Source organism: Ochotona curzoniae, unplaced genomic scaffold (assembly GCF_017591425.1).
Source record: "Ochotona curzoniae isolate NIBS_2020 unplaced genomic scaffold, NIBS_Ocur_1.0 contig_3302, whole genome shotgun sequence".
Classification (NCBI taxonomy): Eukaryota; Metazoa; Chordata; class Mammalia; order Lagomorpha; family Ochotonidae; genus Ochotona; species Ochotona curzoniae.
In genome coordinates, this window is record NW_024465799.1 from 1,168 (window position 1) to 15,032 (window position 13,865).

Consider the following 13,865-nt stretch of genomic DNA (forward strand, 5'->3'; position numbering starts at 1 on the left):
CACACCTCAAAATTTAAATCTCTCAGTAGTTCGAACTCTCAGAATTTAGAACTCATATTTTATAACTTGGAATTTTGAATTTGGACTTCAGAACTCAGAATTTAGAATTCAGAATTTAAAACTCTGAATTTAAACCTCTCAGATTCAGAACTGAGAATTGAGATCTCAGAAGTTAGGACTCTGACTTCAGACCTCAGTATTCATACCTCAGAATTTAGAACTCAGAATTCAGAACTCTCAGAATTATTTTTTTATTGTTATTAACATTGTATTATGTGACACAGTTATATAGGCACTGGGGATTCCCCCCACCCCTTCCACACCCCTCCACCAATAGTGGATTCCTCCATCTTGCTTCATAACCACAGTTCAAGATCTGTTGATATTCCTTCGTTGCAAGCATATACCTAGCATAAAGTCCAGCATCTTATTGTCCAGATAAGTTCAGTGTCCTCCTGAGGAGAACTTCTCTGGTCTGAAGGCAGTGCTAACACAGTAAATTCCCATCAGTTAAAAGCCCCAGCAAAACATCAGCATCAATATACAACATTATGGAATTAATTGACATAGTTTTTGGTAAACAATATGTTAAAAACAATGCAAGTTCCATTCTTCAAAACATCTGGGTTGAGACAATATGACAGGTTCAAAAAATAACAAACAACCAAACAAAAATTACAGGTTAAATCAAGGCGAACATGTGGTATCTAACCTTTTGGGATTTGCTCATTTCCTTTAGCATTATAGTTTCTAGTTGGGCCCATTTAGCCACAAAGACCTGCATTTTGTTTTTTTTTTAATAGCTGAGTAGTGTTCCATGGAGTACATGAACCAAAGCGTTCTTATCCAATCTTCTGCTGATGGGCATTTCGGTTGCTTCCATGTTTTTGCAATTACTGATTGTGCTGCTATGAACACAGAGATGCATATTGGTTTGTCGTGAAACAGGTGTTTTGGATATATTCCTAGGATTGCTATTGCTGGGTCATATGGTATGCAGATTTTGAGTTGTTTGAGTGTTCTCCAGACTGATTTCCATAAAGGCTGCACCAATTTGCAGCTCCACCAGCAGTGGAGTAGGGTTCCCTTTTCCCCGCATGCTCGCCAGCAAGCGTCGTTGGTGTTCTTTTTTATGTGGGCCAATCTTACTGGTGTTAGGTGGTACCTCATCGATGTTTTAATTTGGATTTCCCTTATTGCCAGGGAGCTGGAACATTTTTTTCATATGTTTGTTTGCCATTTGGGCTTATTCTTTTGTGAAATGTTTTCCCATTTCTCATGCCCATTTCTTGAGTGGCTTGTTCGTTTTGGTTTTTTGGTTGTTTTGGAGTTCTTTGTATATAATGGAGATTGGCCCACTATCTCCTACATAGTGCGCGAAGATCTTCTCCCACTCTGTGGGTTGCTTTTTTACTTTGCTGATTGTTTCCCTTGCTGTACAGAAGCTTCTTAGTTTGTTGAGGTCCCATTTGTTTATTCTGTTCTTAACTGCTATTGCTTATGGCGTCCTTCTTAGAAAGTCAGGACCTACTCCTAGGTCTTGCAGGGTATTTCCAACATTTTCTTGCAAGAGTTTGAAGGTTTCTGGATGCAGGTTTAGCTCTTTTATCCATGTAGATTGGATCTTAGTGTATGATGACAGGTGTGGGTCTATCTTTTTGTTTCTGCAGGCTATCAGCCAGTTGTCCCAACAACATTTACTGAAGAAGCCTTCCCATTTGCTTGGACTGTCGTTGGTCTTTTTGTCAAAGATTAATTGGCTGTATCTGTGTGGGTTCCCTTTTGGTGCTTCTATTCTATTCCATTGATCTTCCTCTCTATCTTTGTGCCAGTACCAGGCTGTTTTGATAACCACTGCTCTATAGTATGTCCAGAGGTCCGGAACTGTGATTCCCCCTGCTAACTTCTTGTTCTTTAGGATGGTTCTAGCTATTCGTGGTTTTTTTGTGTTTCCAGATGAATTTTTGAATCATTGTGTCCAGTTCCGTGAAGAATGTTTTGGGCAATTTGATTGGCATTGCATTGAAAGTATATATTGCTTTTGGTAGTATAGACATTTTAATGATATTGGTTTTACCTATCCAGGAGCATGGAATGTTTTGAGGTCTTGTTCAATTTCCTTTTTGAATAGTTTGTAGTTTTCTTCGAATAGGTCTCCTACACTTTTAGTTAGATTTATTCGCAGATATTTCATACTTTTCTCTACTATTTTGAATGGTATCTTGCTGGTTAGGTGTTTTTCCATCTTGGGGCTGTTTGCATACACAATGGCTGTTGATTTTTGTTCATTAATTTTGTACCCTGCCACTCTGCCAAACTCTTGTATAAGTTCTAGCAGTTTCTGTATTGAGTATCCTGGCCTTTCTATGTATAGGATCATGTCATCTGCATATAGTGAAAGCTTGAGTTCTTTGTTCCCCATTTGTATGCCTTTGATTTTTTTTTCTTGTTTTATGGCCTCTGCAAGTACCTCTGGGACTATGTTGAATAGCAGTGGAGATAGTGGGCATTCTTGTCTTGTTCCAGATATCAGCGGGAAGGGTTCTAACTTTTCTCCCTTCAGTATGATGCTAGCGTTGGGTTTTTCATAGATTGCTTTGATTATGTTGTGGATTTTTCCATCTGTGCCTACCTTGGTTAGAGTTTTTAGCATAAAGAGGTGTTGGATCTTGTCAAAAGCTTTTTCTGCGTCTATTAATACTATCATGTGGTTCTTGTTTTTTAGCTTTTGGATGTGATGTATCACATTTATGGATTTCCAAATGTTGAACCATCCTTGCTTTCCAGGGATTAATCCTACTTGATCCGGATGAATGATCTGTCAGATTATTTTTTGAATTCTATTGGCTAGGATTTTGTTGAGAATTTTAGCATCAATGTTCATCAGAGAGATAGGTCTGTAGTTTTCCTTCTCTGATGGTTCTCTATCTGGTTTTGGGATTAAGGTGATGTTGGCTTCATAGAATGAGTTTGGAAGGGTTGCTTCCTTTTCTATTGTTTTGAAGAGTTTGTAGAGGATTGGGATTAGTTCTGTTCGGAATGTTTTGTAGAATTCTGAAGTGAAATCGTCTGGGGCTGGGCTTCTCTTTGTTGGGAGATCCTTGATGACTACTTCAATCTCTGTCTCAGTTATGGGTTTATTTAATTCTTCAGTTGCCTCCGGACTGAGTTTTGGTAAGTGGTGGAGGTCTAAGAACTTTTCCATTTCTTGGTGATCCTCAAATTTGTGGGAGTACAGGTCTTTGTAGTAATTTCTAATTATTTTCTTAATGGTTGCAGTGTCTGTTGTTATGTTGCCTTTGTCATCTTTAATGCTGTTGTATCTCGCTTTCTCTTGTTGTTTTTTGGTCAGTCGGGCCAGTGGAGTGTCTATTTTGTTTATTTTCTCAAAAAAACAACTTTTTGATTTGTTGATTTTATGTATAGTTTTTTTTTATTTCTATTTGGTTTATCTCCTCCCTTGTTTTGATGATTTCTTGTTTTCTATTGTGCGTGGGACTCTTCTGCTGCTGTTTTTCTAGCTCCTGGAGGTGTGTGGTTAGTTCCTGTATTTGGCATCTTTCTTGGGCCTTGACATGGGCTCCGATTGCAATAAGTTTACCCCATAGCACTGCTTTGGTGGTGTCCCACAAGTTTTGGAATGTTGTATCAGAGTTTTCAGTGGTTTCCATAATTTTTTTTATCTCATCTTTAATTTCTTCCCTGACCCATTGTTCGTTTAATAGCATATTGTTCAACTTCCAAGAGTGTCTACATTTCCTGGGGAGTTTTGAGTTGTTGATTTCCAGTTTCATCCCATGGTGGTCTGAGAGGGTACATGGTATGATGCTAATGTTTTGGAAGTTATTTAGATTTGCTTTGTGTCCTATCATGTGGTTGATTCTGTAGAAGGTGCCATGCACCGCTGAGAAGAATGTATATTCTGTGGCCTTAGGATAAAAAGTTCTATATATGTCTACTAAGTCCAGTTGTTCTATTGTTTGTGTGAGCTCTGTTGTTTCTTTGTTGAGTTTTTGTTTTGTAGACCAGTCCATTGCTGTTAAAGCCGAATTGAGATCACCTACAACAATTGTGTGGGTATCTATGTCTTCCCTTAAGTCTGTAAGTAATTGCTTTACGTAACTAGGTGCATTAAGATTCGGTGCATAAACATTAATGATGGTGATTGCTTCTTGATGGATCATTCCTTTCACCAGTATAAAAATGGCCTTCCTTGTCTCTTTTGATGTTAGTTAGATTGAAATCTGTCTCGTCTGAAATTAGGACAGCTACCCCAGCTTTTTTTTCAAATCTATTGGCGTGAAATATCTTTTTCCATCCCTTCACTTTCAGTTTCTTTGCATCCTTTCTGGTTAGATGTGTTTCTTGTAGGCAACAGATGGTTGGGTCTTGTTTGATGATCCATTCTATTAATCTCTGTCTTTTGATTGGTGAATTTAGACCATTTGTGTTGAGAGTTAAAATTGAGAGGTTGCAATTTTGCCCTGCCATGCGATTGTGTTTTGTGTGCGTTGTTGTCTGTGTAATTGCCTTGTTTGAGCGGGCTTTAGTTTGGAGAACTTCTTATTTGCCAACTTTGTTTGTGGTTTGCCTCCTTTTGTTCTGGGACTAGCACATTTCTAAGGAGACTTTGCAGAGCTGGTTTTGTGTAAACATATTCTTCTAGTTTTTCTTTGCTATGGAAGTATCTGATTTTGTTCTCATATACAAATGAGATCTTTGCTGGGTAGATTATTCTTGGTTGACAGTTGTTTTGTTTCAGGACTTGGAAGATCTTTGTCCATTCTCTCCTTGCTTGTAGGGTCTCTTCAGAGAAGTCAGCAGTGATTCTGATGGGTTGTCCCCTGTATGTGATCTTTTCTCTACTTCGTACTTGTCTCAGGATTCCTTCTTTGTCTTCATTGGAGTAGAACTTGAGCACCGTGTGTCTGGGTGAAGATGTCTTTGGATCATGTCTGTTGGGAGTTCTCTGTCCATCCTGTATGCGGGGTGGATTCGTGTTCCAAGTGTTTTGGAAGTTTTCCTGTATAATTTCATGAAGCACTGCTTGCATCCCTGATTCTCTTTCTACTCCCTCGGGGAGGCCGATGATCCGAATATTCAATTTTCTAAGGTAATCCATCATTTCTTGCATCATTTTATTAGTTTCGCTGAGGCTTGTCTCCAGCTGTTTAATTCCCGGGGCACCTTCATTTTGTGTGTCTTCTGTTTCAGAGATCCTTTCCTCTGCCGCATTTATTCTGTTGATCAGGCTTTCAATTTTACGTTCCTGGGCATCCAGTTTGGTTTTGATTTGTTGTATTTCGGTGATTATGCGGTTCTGGAAGTCTTCCCGCTTCGTGTCCTCGTCTCTGATAAATTTTAGCGTTATTTTTTTAAATTCCTTGTCTGGTAACTCTTCCATGTCTTCATCTCGCATCTCCGATATTGATAATGACTTTTGGCCCTTGTTCGGTGGGGTGCTGGCTCTTTCATCTGGAAACTTTTTCTGGTGGTTTTTCCCATTGCGTTGGTGTATTTTGGTGAGGCCAATGGACCCGTGTGTTGAGGGGTCGTCAGGTGCTTTCCTGTAGAGAGTGGAGCCTGCAGGCGTGGTGTTGCAGGGCGTGGTAATTTTCAAGGCACCGTTGGTGCGTTCTCAGGGCCCAGGACTGTAGGGCAACACCTTGGGGGCCCAGTGGATTCCAGGCACACTCTGGGCACCTCTTCTACAAGTGTGACCCCGCAGGGCGTGGAGGGATGGAGGTGCTCTCTGGGTGTGCCCCCTGTACGGGAATGCACAGGGCGTAGAAGGTTTTATGTGCTTTCTCCCTGCGTTCTCCATGTCAGGGACTGCAGGGTTTTTCAGAGCCCACCTGGTGTGTCTCCCACACACGCTACTGTGGTGAGGCGCTTTCTAGGCGTGGCTCTTGTGCAATGATTCCACCACTCGTGGTGTGTGGGTGTTCAGAGCCCCCCCCCGTGTGGCTCCCCCACACAGGACCGCAGTGGAGGAGTGACCCAGGCGCCCTGTTAAAATGACTTCAAGGTGGGTTTGCACAGTGCCAGTGTGGCGCAGGAGTTTTCAGAGCTCTCCTGGTGGGTCGCCCACGCTCAGAACTGCGGGGTGGGAGGCGAGGAGTGGGCAAGTCACACTGTGGGAGTGGTACCTGCGTGTCAGGGTCACACAGCGCTACACTTCCCAGCGCTCAGAGCCCTCCTGGCTCCTGCGCTGCGGAGGCGGTTGCTGCAGGCGGGGCTGCCCAGCCCACCCGGCGTGGCGTTCAGAGTCCTCCTGGTGTTGTCGCCCACCCACAGGGTATCAAGATGTGGGGGATTCCAGACCCTCGCTGACAGCCTCTGCGCACCGAGATGCACTTGCCCACTCAGTGCAGGACTATTTGGGGCGCTTTCTTAGTGCCTTCTCAGCACCCAGGACTACTGTGCGCCACTTCCAAGGCACAGATTTGGCAGTTTCAAGGCGCTTGCCCTGTGTTCTCAGAGGCTGGAGCCTCTGCAGGGGGGGGAGGGCAAAAGGAGCACCCCAGGGGCTTGGGATTTGCGCCCAGTCCCCGGAATGCAGAGGCTGTTAACCCTTCCCTGGCTCACCGAACCTCCGGCTGTTGCAGTCTGCCTCTGCTGCTGTTGAAGACCTTTGCCGGCGTGGATCACTCCCGATTTCCTTGTCTCTGGGTTGGCTGCATCTCCTCTTAGCTGTTTTCAAAGGTGACTCAGCAGGTCTGGAGCGGGATGTCAGCTTCTCTACCTTTGTTTTGTTTCGTTCTCGTTGTTCTTCCGAGTTGTGTGGATCTTTTTGGCTCCACACTGTCCAGGGAACTTCACGCACCTCTCCCTGCGGTTCTTTGCTGTTCCTCTTTGCTGCTTCTGTAGTGTTCTATCCCTCTCTCACTGGACGCTCCCTCACAGCCTTCCTCCTACGTCGGCCATCTTAAAAAACTCAATAAATCTTTAAAAAAGATGGTGTGTCCTAATTCAACCACTATTAAAATGCACCATAACTCTTCAAACAGACCCATTCAGTTACTTTCCATTTATAATTACTCACCATGTTGACAAATTTCTTTAAAGATTTATTTTCACTTAATTAAAAAATTAGATATACAGAGAGGAGGAGAGACAGAGAGGGAAATCTTCCGTCTGATAATTCACTCCCCCAGTGGTTGTAATTCCCTTTGTTGAGATGATCTGAAGCCTGGAGCCAGGAGCTCTTCCGGGTCTCCCCTTGGGTGCAAGGTCCCAAGGCTTTAGGCCATCCTTGACTGCTTTCTCAGACCATAAACAGGGAGCTGGCTGGGAGCAGGGGTAGCCAGGATTAGAACCAGTGCCCATATGGGATCCTGGTGCATGCAAGGTGAGGACTTTAGCTGCTAGGCCACTGAGCTGCACTCCCCCCCTCCCATGTTGATAAATTTTCTAAGAGAAAGGTCAAAGCATATAGCAGAAAAGGTAGAAATTAATTTCTTATTTTAGGACATTGCACCTAAAAGAGTTCTGTTGATGTTGTGTTTTAGCACACCAACTGTAATAAAGCAATACTCGGGACAGTGTGTTGAATAGAAGCCCTAATTTCTGCACTGTCTCAAAGCTGTGCTTAAGACCTGACCATGTATCATGAGGAAACAATAAAGTGAAGCAACGGAATGAATCAAGAACATCCACAAGTATGTGCAAACAGATGAACAACTCATGTATTATTTCCATATAAAAGCCATTATCAAACCATCAAAATAATGCTTTTGGAGTCTACTCTGATGAAAAGCCTCTATTTATGCTTTTAAGTCAACTGTGTCATTTTTCAAAATTATTTTGAGGTGTTAGGGTCCACCAATGAAGACACATAAATGGAAATCCTCTGTAGGCACTCCCTATGACAGCATCAGAATGATCCATTGCAGAATATCTATGGTCAGGGATATCTTATCACTGCCATGATAACTGTTTTTTTCTGTCCCTTCCACTGCTGTCTCTGAACCTCAACATCAGAAGCAAAGGTTAAATTTAATTGGAATTATGAGGTTCCAGGTGGAGGTAAATAATCATAATGAGGCAACAATGAACATTAACTCTTGGTCCAGCATGAACTAGTAGTACCCAGTAATGTAGCCCTCTGAGCCCCCACCATTAAATAGTCAGTATTGTTTAACTTTACAGCTTACAGAAAGCCATTGGTAGCAGTATTTAATGTACTAAACTATACTCACATATATTAATGGCAAAAAGTGACCAATGTGTCTGTTTCATAACAATATTCAATGTTACAAAGGAGACATTCCTTGAAGGAGAAAAAACATCACAAGTTATGAGAGTGCTGATGTACCTCTAAATCTTTTTAAAAAACAAAGCAAAATCAGAACTGTGCCTAGTTCTATATACCAAATTCATGAGTCTTTGTATATTTTTGAATTCTCCATTATAAATTTGGAGTAGAATTTTCCAATGTCTTTTTTAGAAAACAAATTCTAAATCTTTCAGTATTTGCATATACTGGCATCTTCTTGATACAGGAACATGTTGTCTAAAGTTCCTGGGAAAATCTGATATTCCATCCATCACACAGTAGAGAAAACTTCCATAGAAATAGATATGACATTTCTCAAACAATATACATTTATTAAACCCAAATAGTTTCAATTGGTGGTGTTTCTAAGTTACCCAAAAAGTTAAGCCAGAACTCCTTAGATAGTCCAGATTCTTAATGTTTTCTTCTGATTTTGCTAAAATAAGAAAAAGTATTTTTAAATTATTTATTTTAAAGCCATAGAAGCAGGGAAGGAGGGAAGACAGAGAATATTCCACTTGTTCCACTCTACATGGCCACAACAGCAAGTCCGGATCAGGTGGAAGCCAGAAACCAGGAGCTCCATCCTAGCCTTTTCCTCATGTAGTCTCTCTCTCGAGACTGGTAAAGGCTCTAGTAGCTGTATCATGTCCCTCTAGTCAAGGTGTTAGTAGCAATGTTGTTTCCAACGAGCCTCAAGGTTTGGGCAAGATGAAAATCTTTGCATTTTTTATTCTGAAAATGTATCCTGTTTGCTTTATTTAGCTGATATCTGCAGGTGCTTGCTGTCTTTCAGATTCTGTCTGTATCACCATTCTCTAGCCTCATAGTTTCTCCAGAAGCCTGATATGCACTTAGCAGATGCCTAATGAGAGACTGAATCCTCAGCACAAGAAGATAGTCTTGAGTTAACATGAACTCCTAGAATTCAAACCTCAAGGGCTATATGCAAATAAAAAAGAAAATATCTTAGTGAATTCACAATCAAGAAATTTTGCTAGGAAGTCAAGCTGTATAGATGCTTTCCCTACATAACTGTAAAAGAAAGCTACTTAAATTTCTTGTTGTTGAAATTTTCAGCAATAGAATAAATTCAGCGCATATTCAACATAGCAATCAAGATCTAATTCCAAGTAATTAAGAACTTAATTAAAACTTGTAATCCTTACCTGGCTAGAGAATGTAAAAGTACTACTAAAATCTTTCCTGTTCAATGAGCTGAAGCAGTTACTTAGCAGATGTTCCTCCCACAGTGATGATTTTTACTATTATCATTATTAAATACAATAATGGACAGGTGGAAATGAAGTCTGTAAATCATAATGTTGCAACCAATCTCTGGAAAGAACCTGCTGGTGGAGTGTTGAAGAGATGTGGACCTCCTCACCCTGGAAACTTGCCAATCAAGTAATTGCTCTCTACTCACTCTCAAATCCTACTTCAATTTAATTCAACAAGCGACATTCCTTAACCTTTTCCTTGAACTTTGTAGGAGTTCTTATGCATTTTGAATCCTTCAGAAATCAGCTTCAAAAAGAAAATACCCACAGAATGATATAAATTGAGCAGAGGTAGAGGTGAAAGACAGGAAATACTTTGGAAGGCTGTATGGAAATTATGGAGACCCTTTAGTGAGTGTCCAAGAAGATGCATTTTGGGTCAAATAATTGCAAAAGCTTCCAAAATCCACATCTGATTAATTCTAAATGTGGTTTTACTTGTATTGTGTCATGTTATTAAAAAGTACTCTGTTTATTGGCTTAGCTTCATGCTGCTGATTAAATTCCATCTTTAGTCAAATGAAATGAAGCATGAAGTAGGCGCTCACTGAATATCCGTGAATGGATTGAGACCACTGAGATTTATGTGTTCGTGTATGTGTCTGTATATTCAAAATTCCTTTGGTGTTTGAACATTTGTGACTTTTCTCAGACTCAAAACTCCCAGGAAGCAACCAACGGAGTGGGAGAAAATCTTTGCAAACTACACAACAGAGGGCTAATAACCAGAATACACAAAGAACTCCAGAAATTCTTTAACAATAATACAAACAAACTAGTCAAGAAATGGGCAAAAAAAAAAAAAAGTGCACTTTTCAAAGGAACAAAGGCTAAGAGACATAGGGTTCAAGCACTTTAGCAATAAGGGAAATTCAAATAAAACCAACACTTAATTCCAGTGAGAATGGCCCACATACACAACTAGCAACACCTGCTGTGGAGTGTGTGGGGAAAAAGGAACCCCTACTCCACTGCTGGTGGGATTATAGGCTGGTTCGGGAATTATGGAACTCGGTATAGAAGAAAATTCTCAGGAAACTGAAAATACACCTACAGTATGACCCAGTAATCTCTCTCCTGAAAATATAGCCAAAGGATCTGATAATGAGAGAGCAACTTGCACCCATGAATTCATTGCAAAAAATTCGACAATCCCCCAAACACGAAAACAACCTAGATGCTTATTGAAAGAGCACTGCATAGAGTCCAGTATCTTATTGCCCAGCTGAATTCAACAGTTTCTTGGGGAGACCAACTCTGGTCTGAAGACATAGCTGGCAGAATATCATTCCGACCAATTAAAAGCCATAACATAACATCAACAACAGTTTCCAAGATTATGGGGTTAATTGACATTGTATTGAGTGAGGTTAGACAATGCAAGTTCTTAATCACATCCTGTGACTACTTCATTAACATTTCAATTATAATTTGTATACAACTGGCTTCTATCTACCTTAAATTGGCTATAGGATACTATTCAGCTGTCTCATGTCTATTTTCATTTTAGTATTTAGCAGCTTATTGTGTTGAAGCATAATTTTTACTGAACTTTGCAGATTTTAGGATAGTCTAAACTGGCTTATACCTTTAGTGAGACATGTGACACCCGTTGAGGCATAGAACACTGTTGGGAGGGGTGTGCATAGAGATTCTCCATACCCTAGTTAGAACACTTGCCTTTGCTTCTTCAAGGCTTAGGGACACAGAACCCATTACACTGGAGTACAAGGACCAAGGCCAAATGACCTGGGCCCATTGGACCCTATGACCCTAGGGCTCATGTAGCCAGGGCCCACCATGCAGGTGGTTCAAGGAACTGCTTTCTGAAAGCAAAGATAATTCAAGGTTATTACTCCATTGTTCTAGAACTAAAACTTAGGGTTTTTTTTTTTTCTTTTTAAAACTGCTTCACTTTTAAAATTCTTATTTTAAACTTTGAATTTTATGGTTCAAGCATTCCATGCAATATGAAAAATGAGAAAAAATAAAGTGGGCAGATGTGGATTCATTGTGCAATATGTCGCTGCATTCAGACCAAAGATGGACTCCCAGTGAAACAGTTGAAAATATTCTGACAGTAGGAAGGTGGATTCTCTGACTTTGTCCATGCCCGAAATGCCAGAAAACACTTTAATAACAAAATGATGGGGCTATGACTGTTCATGAAGGACCAACCATTGTAATATTACAGGAGAAATCAATAGAGAAGAAGGGATTTTGGGGAAGGTGATGGAAATCCCAGAGCCTATGAACATTTATCATAAGATAATCTACTTCACAGATTCACATCCATCCTGTGGGAAAATGTCATGTGACAGACAATTCTAGATGTGTAATTGAAGCCCTGACTTACAGTAAGGTGACTGAGGTAAGTGATCAAATATCTAACCAGTTCCACAAATAACACCGAGAAGGCCACTAATCCAAAGACTACATGTGAAAAAGGATACTGCTAGAATGTTAGATTCTACTTCCAAGCTCAGGAGGAAAGAGCTGGGGACCTCTTACTCCAGGAACTAGCAGCCTGAGTACAAAGGCGCACAGATACAAATGCTATGAGGAGGTTTATTTTCTCAGGGTTTCTTCTTCATTGCAATGTCAGGGACAAGAGTGAGAGCATGAGCAAAGTGCTGGGAAAGATTGAAGGTCAAGCAGGGGAAGAAACTGAGTGCCACACAAGAAAAATAATGTTGAGTTGGCTGGACATTGAACCGATTGTTGAGGACTTTCAGTTTACTTGCAAAATTAGCATTTTTGAGGTCCCACAAATTCCTTAGGAAAGGGTCCATGGGGGTAAAATTCCTGGAGAAGAAGGGGCCCAGTATCAGAATAGTGTACATTTATTAAATTAGTTCTTTGTGTTGCATGGTCTACATTAATTTCATTAGGAGACCTATCTCCCTCTTCTGTCCTTCAGACACTTTTTCAGGGTTATCTTATTCAGAGCTGATGTTTTATGCATATGGACGCTTTCCTTTGTTAGAAAATCTTAACAGAGGATGGAGAAAAAGCTCAAATCTATCCATATCAGTGACTTTTGTTATTGTTGCTGCAAAGGACTCGCCTGCCTTTTCTTAAGATTCGCCGTAGGCTCAGTAAAATCTCTGCTATCTTCACAACCGAGAAGATATAAAAGTGCTATATGAAATTGTGTCAGCTATAAAGTAAATAAATGACTTTATTACACTGAAATGTAAGCAAGCATCAACACAAAAGCCCTGAGCAACACAAGAAGGCACCTTCTATTAATAAATGGGAGCTTGATGACACCCTCCCTATGACCTCAAAGGTCCAAGCACGTTTGAATGGGTAGCTTACATGGCAGCAGAAAGCATGGTGGCCTGTCTCTGCCCTTACTCTGTGTATTGTTGGCATTTGCGCATGTCCACAGTACACAAGGCCAAGGCAGGGGGCAGCATCTCTCTTCAGCTGGTGGATCAGTTTCAAGAGAATCAGGATTTTCATTTTTGTTAACCTGTCTATACCTGGTCAGAGAACATCTATTAGTTTAGATCATTTGTGATTAATTTCTTCAGTGTGTTATGGTTCTCAGGACTCATATACTCTTTTCTACATTTATATTTAGGTAATAATCCTTTTATTGATTGAAAACTTGATTTATATTTATTTCAGTACCCATGTAATATGTTCTTTAAAAATCTATGGGCCCGGCGCGGTGGTGCAGTGGTTAAGGTCCTCGCCTTGCACGCCCTGGATCCCATATAGGCTCCAGTTCTATCCCGGTAGCCCCGCTTCCCTTCCAGCTCCCTGCCTGTGGCCCAGGAAAGCAGTCGAGGACGGCCCAAAGCTTTGGGACCCTGCACCCGCGTGGGAGACCCAGAAGAGGCTCCTGGCTTCGGACCGGCATAGTATCGGCCATTGCGCTCACTTGGGGAGTGAATCATCGGACCGAAGATCTTCCTCTCTGTCTCTCCTCCTCTCTGTATATCTGCCTTTCCAATAAAAAATAAAACTTTTTAAAAAATTAAAAAAGAAATTTATAAGAACACCTTAATATTAAATTAAAATATTAAATTAAAATATAAGGTGCATTTCCATAAGCTTTCGAAGATACCACAAATAAGAAACATTACATCCCATATATTTGTCTTGGGTCTGGTTTCTTTGGTTATGCAAATTTTCCAATTTAAGACACAGTTTGTTTTTTAATCCAGTCTAGTAATCTAGAACGTTTGATTGACCTTAAGCCATTTACATTCAGAGTTTAATATGTATGGGTGGTACTTTGGTCCTGTCATTTTAGGAATGGATTGTTCATTGGTTTAGTCTTGTCTTTTTATTGG